Raw genomic sequence first — 9,157 nt, 5'->3', positions numbered from 1 at the left:
CTTCTTGTGAGATGAAGACTTCGAGGATTTTGATGACGAAGATTTTGACGATTTCTTCTTCTTCTTCGTATCATCAGAACTGTAATCCTTGTATTTATTCTTCTTCAATTCCTTTTCCCACTGAGGACAATCTTGAATATAATGACTAGGTTTCTTGCATTTGTGGCACAGCCTTCTCTTATAGTCACTTGATGAGGAATCACTGCTTCTTGAGGATTTTCCAAAGCGACCACGTCTTGAGAACTTCTGGAATTTCTTCATGAGCAGTGCTAGCTCCTGGCTCAATTCTTCAGGATCACCAAGGCTACTACCAGAATCCTCACATTCAGACTCAGACACAACCTTGGCCTTCATGGCACGTGGTTTGCCATAGCTCGAACCATAAAGATCTCTCTTTTCAGCAAGCTGGAACTCGTGAGTATTTAGCCTTTCGAGGATATCGGCAGGATCAAGAGACTTGTAGTCAGCCCGTTCTTGTATCATCAGACCCAGAGTATCAAATGAGGAATCAAGTGATCTCAACAGTTTCTTCACCACCTCATGGTCAGTGATGTCAGTGGCACCGAGGGCTTGAAGCTCATTTGAGATGTCAGTGAGGCGATCAAAGGTTTGTTGGACATTTTCATTGTCGAGTCTTTTGAAGCGGTTGAAAAGATTCCGAAGAACATCAACTCGAGAGTCACGCTGAGTTGAGACTCCTTCATTCACTTTGGACATCCTATCCCAGATAAGCTTAGCAGTTTCCAAAGCACTCACTCTTCCATACTGTCCTTTACTCAGATGGCCACATATGATATTCTTTGCTTGAGAATCAAGTTGCTTGAATCTCCTCACATCGGTAGCGTTCAGTGAGGGTGAGACAGAGGGAACACCATTTTCCACAACATACCAGAGATCGTTGTCAATTGCCTCGAGATGCATTCGCATCTTGTTTTTCTAGTAGGGGTAGTCCGTCCCATCAAAGGTAGGACACCCAGCCGAGACCTTGATCATACCTGCGGTCGACATAACTAAAACTCCAGGCGTTTAAACCAAAATCACACAGAACAAGGGAGTACCTTGCTCTGATACCAATTGAAAGTACGTTATGTCGACTAGAGGGGGGTGAATAGGCGATTTTTATGAATTCTTCACTGAGGAATTTGCCGGTGAGGAAATTCCTTAGCGAAGAACTATTAGCAGCGGAATAAGTACTCAGAAGTAAGCATAACAGAATACAAGCATGGTCATCATGATGAAATGAAGACTAGCACAGAGTACAGAAAGCGTAATCACAGGATAACACAAGATGAAGACAAACACATTGAAGAAATTGAACTGAGGAAATTGAGAAAGTCTTCAGTCAAAGTCTTCAAACACAGATATGAACAAACACTCAACACAGTAATGAGGAAATGAAAGGGTTGAGGAAATAGAACCGGTTAGGTTGGTGAAGACAATGATTTGATAGACCAGTTCCAACTGCTGTCTCAGTTGTACGTCTGGTTGGAGCGTCTGAGTGTTTAAACTCGAGGACACACAGTCCCGGACACCCAGTCGCTGAGCACGCAGCTCAGGACACCCAGTCCTCACCGTATTCTCCTTGAACTAAGGTCACACAGACCTCGTCCAATCACTCGTGGTAAGTCTTCAGGGGACTTCCAAACCTTCACAGACTTGGTCACTCGGCGATCCCCAATTCCTCTTGGATGCTCTAGACCTTGACGCCTAACCGTCTGGAAGAAGCACAGTCTTCAAAGGTAACAAGCGTCGGATCCACGCAGGATCAATTTCTTCAGTGATGCTCAATCACTTTGGGTTTGTAGGGGTTTGGTTTTGGGTTTTCCTCACTCGATGATTTTCGCTCAAAGTCCTCGGAGGATGGGTTGCTCTCAAATGACAAGTGTCAAGTTCTCTCGGAGCAGCCAACCAGCTAGTGGTTGTAGGGGGCGGCTATTTATAGCCTAGGGAGCAGCCCGACATGATAAGACATAAATGCCCCTCAATGATATGACCGTTAGGTGGATAAGATATTTTGGGACAGCTGGCGCGCAGCACAGCAAAGGTCGGAAATTTGACTCTCAAATTCCTCAGGGCTATCATGTTCCTCACTGTGTAGGTAATTCGCACTGACGAATTCCTAACTCCTCAGTCAGAACAAATTCATCAGGGACCAGAAGAACTTCGTCTCTGTCACTGAAGAAAGTGACTGAACTGTATGAGATTTCCAAAGGCTTCACTCGAAGGGATTGGTAGGTGTAGGATTTTGAGTTGAGCATCACATGGAAATTTTTCCTTAGTATTTCCTCGACCCCCTTTAACAGTACGGTGTTTCCTATGACTCAAGAAAGAGAAAATGAAACTACGAAAACAAAAGTCTTCACGCTTCATGTTCCACAAATGAATACCAAGTCTTCAAGGTCACACCAATTTCTTCACTTTCAAAGTCTTCAGAAAGTCTTCAGAATATCAAAGTCTTCAGTTGAAGAACTTCATTTTTAGGGGTCGACTTTCTCTGTAAATATCAAACTCCTCATAGACTTATAGACCTGTGTATACTCACAAACGCATTAGTCCCTTAACCTATAAGTCTTCAATACACCAAAATCACTAAGGGGCACTAGATGCACTTACACCTCCCAGCCGGTGCGCCGGCTTCGAAAGGCAGCAGGTTGACCCAGTCACCGTCTGCGGCGACGTTCTTCACATAGAAGTAAGAACGCTGCCACATCTTCACCAACTTGATCAGCGGGATGGCAGGAAACGGATTGTCGGTCGTCGATCTCCGCATTGCGATGAAGGCGCCGCACTGGGCCGGCACGCCGGCAACGTGCGTGCCGAGCTTGGACTGAAAGAACTCTCCCCACAGTTCGATTGTGGGGAGAACGCCGAGGAAGCCTTCGCACAAGGTGGCGAAGGCAGCCAGCAGCACCACCGTGTTCGGGGTGAGGTGGTGCGGCTGGACCCCGTGGAACTCCAAGAAGGAGCGGAAGAAGCCGCTCGCTGGCAGCCCCAAGCCGCGCATAAGGTGCGAGCGGAACACGACCCGCTCGCCCTCCTCTGGCGCCGGCACTATCTCCCTCTCCGGCACAGCACGGGCTCGCACCAGGTCCGTGCTGGGGAGGCGACGCGTCTTACGGAGGAACTCGATGATGTCGTCGTCCACCTCGGAGCCGTCCCACACGCCGGAGCGCACGACAGCAGATGCGGCGGCGGAGGAAGAGCTCATCGTCGCAAGCGTGGCGTAGCTCGGTACGGCGGCGGCGAGGGGAAGAAGAAGCAAGAGGGGAGTGGGGGAGATGGGCACGTGTGCTTCGCCGCTCCTCTCCTCCCACCTACTTATAGGCTCATGGGGCTGAGAAGCTGATGGGGCGGGCGTGGGATTAACTGCGCCCCGGCCCCACGCCCCCCACGATTTACCACACACAGTAACCGCGTGCAGTTACGGCGTGGGAAACCCAACCGTCCGCACGGCCGCAGCAAATCCGCTTGCGTGCCGAGGCACGGTAGTGGCGGGCCCCGCCTGAGGTCCTGTCCCATCGCGCGCGTGGGTGGGCAGACTGACCCTGCCACGTGGCGCCACGCGACGGACCCGCAACGGGCGGCTGCCCGAAAGCTTATATGGCACGCCGCCTGGATCACACCGCGACGTTCAAACCCTCTAGAAGGCAAGACAGCCTTCTACGAGTCCGACTCCAGCCAGTCGGCCTGGAGGAGGACGGCGAGCGAGGCCAAGATTCCACCCCCGGAGAGATGAAACTGTTGAGGCTCCCCAGTGCGTCTCCCGCGGCGCCTCACCAGCTTCGGGGACTACTGTCGGAGTAATGGGCCACGGGTAGGCTCACCCGAGCCCCAGAACCTTTCAAAACATCGGGGCGGACTGCGCCCCTCAAGACTCCACGATGAAGAGCCGCCTCCTGGGAGTCGGCAGCAACTGTCCCTCACGGCCGAGTTCCAGGGACGACTTCGAATTAAGCCGACTCTTGGGTGCCGGCTTCCAGATGGGCCGACTCTTAGCTGACGACTTCAAGGGAAGATGACTATGGGAGTCGGCCCGTAACTCCAACCGCCTCCTTCCTTCGCCACGATAGACGGGGCAGAGTACGGTCGCAGCATGGCCGTCTCTACCCCGCTTACGAGGGGCTGGCATGGCTACAGTGCGCCGTATCACTGGAGATCTCCATCGTGGTGAAGCACTGTTGCCATGCCTGCCCTGACCTCAGCCCCCATGGGCGGCACACTGTGCCCACGACGGCCTGCCTGTACGGCTCAGAGACGGCGGGACCCGCCCGTCAGCGGGAGTACCGAAGGCGGCGAGAGCGCCACGAAGATGGCCCCGTGGGAGTCGGCCCCTTGGAGTCGGCCGGCCCCTCCCACGGGCCCCGCACGCCATTAATCAGACAAGACGGGGAATGGCGACAGTGATCGCCCGCCAGACGGCGGCACTATTGCCATGACCCCGTGACCAAGCCAGCGTCATCAGAAGCACCGCTACAGTACCAGGCTTGTCCGCGGGGCCCGCCAGTCGGCGGGCCCCAGAAGTCGGCGGAGAAGACGGCGGCCTGAGAGACAGACGGCTGGGACCCGCGCCCAGCCGGATTACCATTGTATCCCTTGGGGGCAGGCCTATATAAGGCCCCCGGGGCACCCATGCAACGGGGATAGCCTCTTTAGCATTAGACCGATCACATAGGAAGGAGAGAGCTAGCTTTGCACTCTCCTACCTCCAGAAACAGCTCTAGGAGCACCATTGTATTCACTTTGCCATAGTGACCATGCGGAGACCCTGCAGAGCAGCAGTAGGGGTGTTATCTCCTCGGAGAGCCCTGAAGCTGGGTAAGATCCGCCGGCGTGCATGTCTTCGCCTTAGCCTGCTTCCGGGCACCGGCGACGTTCTACTCGCTCCCACTATGATAAGCCATCCTTTGGCATATGTCGTACCCAACCCCCGACACACGGCACCGAAAAATCGCATGCACTCTAGTCCTTGTTCCTCTCGACGTACTGGGCACAGCAGGTGCAGATGGCAGCTAGAGCTAGCTTAACTGGAGCTCCACGGCCACGGCCGGACGGAGTATCCACCGACGATCCGTACGTCGGTGTCACATAAAGAGCCGGCCAGCAAGAGGTTGACGTGAATGTGAGCAGCTTCCCTGCGACTTGGGTCGTTGACATGCCACACACCTTTTTGGGTAAACGACCAGTTGGCTGATGCACCGATGGAGATTGTGCCTTAAATTGATGCTGGTGCGTCCCCTGCCTCATTCTCCAAATTTCCTGATAGATCTTTTTTTCGAGAATCTTATTTCCTGATAGGTGTGTGGGTGTGTGTGAGAGAGAGAGAGAGCATGTCGTGTATGGGTTGACTGCTTGATATACCTTATGCATGTAAAGGTGGTGTTCAACTGTTCATGGAAGGAAAAAAATCCATTGAATCACTGTGTTAGTTACCACCGCGACAGGTTCTGGTCTTTTAACTAAGCTTGAAAAAAAACTGGAAAGTAGTTTTCAACTAGTCGATAGAGATACTAATCAATAGAGATCCTGGCACATTTCAACTGGTCGATAGATGTTGGCACATGGCACGTACGTACGCAGCAGGGCAGACTATTGGCTAGACCGCTAGAGTCGTATAATATATAGGTTTTTTTAGGGGTATGCCAAATCTTTATTGCTCCATTGCTTGGATATTTAGAGGAAAACAAACATGGTAATGGGGTGAGAGATGAGCCTCAACTGAAGACCCTGGTCAAATGTGAGTGAAAATTTGACATATGCCGTGCCACACTGGAAGAACTTCCTGTTAAAATAGGTCTAGTATGTCATGTACACGTACCTTGTATGTATGTAATTGTATGCTGATTGTCATATATATAGAGAGACGTGGAGAGGCTTTGCCCCACGGAAAACCCTAAACCCTATTCTCAAACTTGGTATTAGAGCCTACCTAGCCGCCGCCGCCCCTCCTCCCACCGCCGCCGCCACCGCCGCCGCCGCAGCTTCTTCGCGGCCGCCGCGATGTCCAACGCGCCGGCATCCACGATGACCCCCTCCTCTGCGCTCACGCTCACCACTCCCTCCGCGCTCGTCCCGATCGCGGCTCCGTCATCGCCACCGCAGCTCGCGTCGCCCTCTGTCGAGGGGAGTTCAGCTCCCTCGACCGCGACGCCCCCAGCTGCTCCTGCACACACCATGGTTACCCGCACCCGTGATCATACTCGTCGTGCCCTTGTTCCTACTGACGGGACTATCCGCCATGATCCCCGTCGCCGTGCATTTCTTGCGGTGCCTGTAGCTCATCGTGACGCTCTCCGTGAGACTGCCTGGCGTACCGCGATGATTGATGAACTCACCGCTTTGCATCACAACAAGACTTGGGTTCTTGTGCCTCGGCCCCGTGGTGTCAATGTTGTCGGTAGTAAATGGATCTTCAAGACTAAGCACCGTCCGGATGGTTCTGTTGATAAGTACAAAGCTCGTTTGGTCGCCCGTGGTTTCACACAGCAGCTTGGCATTGACTATGGTGATACCTTCAGTCTGGTTGTCAAGCCGGCCACTGTTCGTTTGGTTCTTGCCTTGGCTGTTTCTCGCGGCTGGAGTCTTCGGCAGATTGATGTTAGCAATGCTTTTCTTCATGGGTATCTCTCCGAGGACGTCTATATGCAGCAGCCACCTGGTTTCGAGGATGCTCGTTTTCCCTCGCATGTGTGCAAGCTTCAACGCGCCCTCTATGGACTCAAGCAGTCCCCTCGTGCATGGTACGCTCGGCTCAGTGCCCGTCTTCTCGCTTTGGGGTTTGCCTCCTCCAAAGCAGATACATCTCTGTTTTACTTCCGCTATCGTGATGTTCAGATCTATATGCTTGTCTATGTGGATGACATTGTCATTGCCGGATCTTCTCCACGCACGGTTGATGGCCTTGTTCAAGCCCTCGCTGCCAGTTTTCCTATCAAGGACCTTGGGCCGTTGGAGTATTTCCTTGGTTTGGAAGCGTCCTACAATTCAGGGGGGATGACATTGACTCAACGGAAGTATGCCTTGGATCTTTTACACCGTGTGAGCATGGAGGTTGTAAGCCTACTTCCACACCGTTGTCTACTTCCAAGCAGCTTGCACGAGTGTCTGGACGGCCTCTCAGTACCGATGATTCTTTCTGGTATCGTAGTGTTGTTGGGGGACTGCAATACTTAACACTCACCCGTCCGGATATTTCATTTGCCGTGAACAAGGTGTGTCAGTTCCTCTGGCAGCCCACTGATTCTCATTGGGAAGCAGTTAAGCGGATTTTACGCTATGTGAAAGGGACATTGCACACATGGCTGAAATTTCGCAAGGCTGTCTCTACTAGCATTAGTATCTTCACTGATGCAGATTGGGCAGGTTGTCCGGATGATCGTCGATCAACTGGAGGTTTCGCCATATTCGTTGGACCGAACCTCATTTCCTGGAGTTCGAAGAAACAACCAACAGTGTCGAGATCGAGCACAGAGGCCGAGTACAAAGCCTTGGCGAATGGAGCTGCTGAAGCCATCTGGGTAGAGTCACTACTCAAAGAGCTTGGAGTGTCTCAGCAGCGTGTTCCGGTTCTCCGGTGTGATAACTTAGGGGCCACATATCTGACTGCCAACCCAGTTTTCCATGCACGTACCAAGCGCATCAAGATTGATTTTCACTTTGTACGTGAGCGTGTTGCTTCTGGAGCTCTTGAGGTCAGATTCATTTCTTCTAACGATCAGCTGGCTGATGTGTTTACTAAACCAGCCACCAGACAGATGCTAGACCGTTTTAGTATCAATCTAAACCTTGTACAGAGTAGAAGTTTAGATTGAGGGAGAGTGTTAAAATAGGTCTAGTATGTCATGTACACGTACCTTATATGTATGTAATTGTATGCTGATTGTTATATATATAAAGAGACGTGGAGAGGCTTTGCCCCACGGAAAACCCTAAACCCTATTCTCAAACTCTTCCAACAACGAGACGAGGAGGGAAATCCTAAAATAAATCCAGAACAAATGGGAGCATCAGGACTAACCCTGATGGGCTGGAGATACCATTGTCCATCTAACCATCCCAACCACAAATTTATTCGCTACACTGGGATATTTAGAGGAATACAAATAGGACTAGTAGAGTGCCCGTGCGTTGCAACGGGCTCTTGAAGTAGTTTGCAAGAGTTACATGTTAAATTTTAAACGTACAAACAATATAACACAAACACAATTATTGAATAATTGAAGTCCATTTTTGCAATGTAAATTGATAACAAAAAGAAAGATTAACAACATGTCCATGTAAAAACTGAGCGATGTTCCAACTAAACATCTATTACAAAACTATAAATATCTAGATGATGCGCTTAAGAAATTCTTCTATAATATCAGGAAAGTTGCCTTTAGCTTCATTTTCACGATGTTTTAGCAAGTATAATAAAAACTGATTTCTCAGTTCATACCCATCTTGCACAAACAATATATGTAGTTAGTATGAAAATTTCACGCCGATGGTCTTAAAACATGTAACGGACAATACTCACCGCGCAAACCGGCTTCAGCAATTCTTTACCGTTCCACCAAAGCATAAAATGAAAAACAAAATAGCCAGACACATTCCTGCAAACTTTTAAATTAACAAAAATAAATATTTTTATTATGAGTTCATTACCCGTCTATACTCGTTGGAATACCAAACAGAAATTAACATTGTCATTTAGATATATCAGAATTCCAACCAGGCAGCTTTATTTCAAGTGCTTCTTTGAAATCCCTTGCAAAACTTTTTAATTTCAGTGCATGCGTCAAATTTTTATCCTCTGACGATTGTGATGTTTGAATAGGGTCCATAATATATAGACGACGTGCCTCTTTGTCGATAGAGTACGAGATGTATCGGCCGATGGATGAATAGGGAAGATAAATCTACAAGTGGAGCTATAGAAACAACAATAAACCATGATAACAATAGACAAAATACTTTACTTACCATGTTGCACGATGAGATGTCATTGTCCATCCCAGGCCAGCTATCAAATAATGTTGCCAACGTCTGGATAGTTTTCTTCTCGCAAAATTTCTGATCTCGTGTTGACCTCTAATAGAATGCCCGTGCGTTGCCATGGCTTTTTAGGTTTTTAGCAATGGAGATAGACTACGTTGTTGTATAAAACTCGGTGTAGTTT

Source organism: Triticum dicoccoides, chromosome 2B (genome assembly GCF_002162155.2).
Source record: "Triticum dicoccoides isolate Atlit2015 ecotype Zavitan chromosome 2B, WEW_v2.0, whole genome shotgun sequence".
Taxonomy (NCBI): Eukaryota; Viridiplantae; Streptophyta; class Magnoliopsida; order Poales; family Poaceae; genus Triticum; species Triticum dicoccoides.
This window is presented reverse-complemented; position numbering follows the sequence as displayed.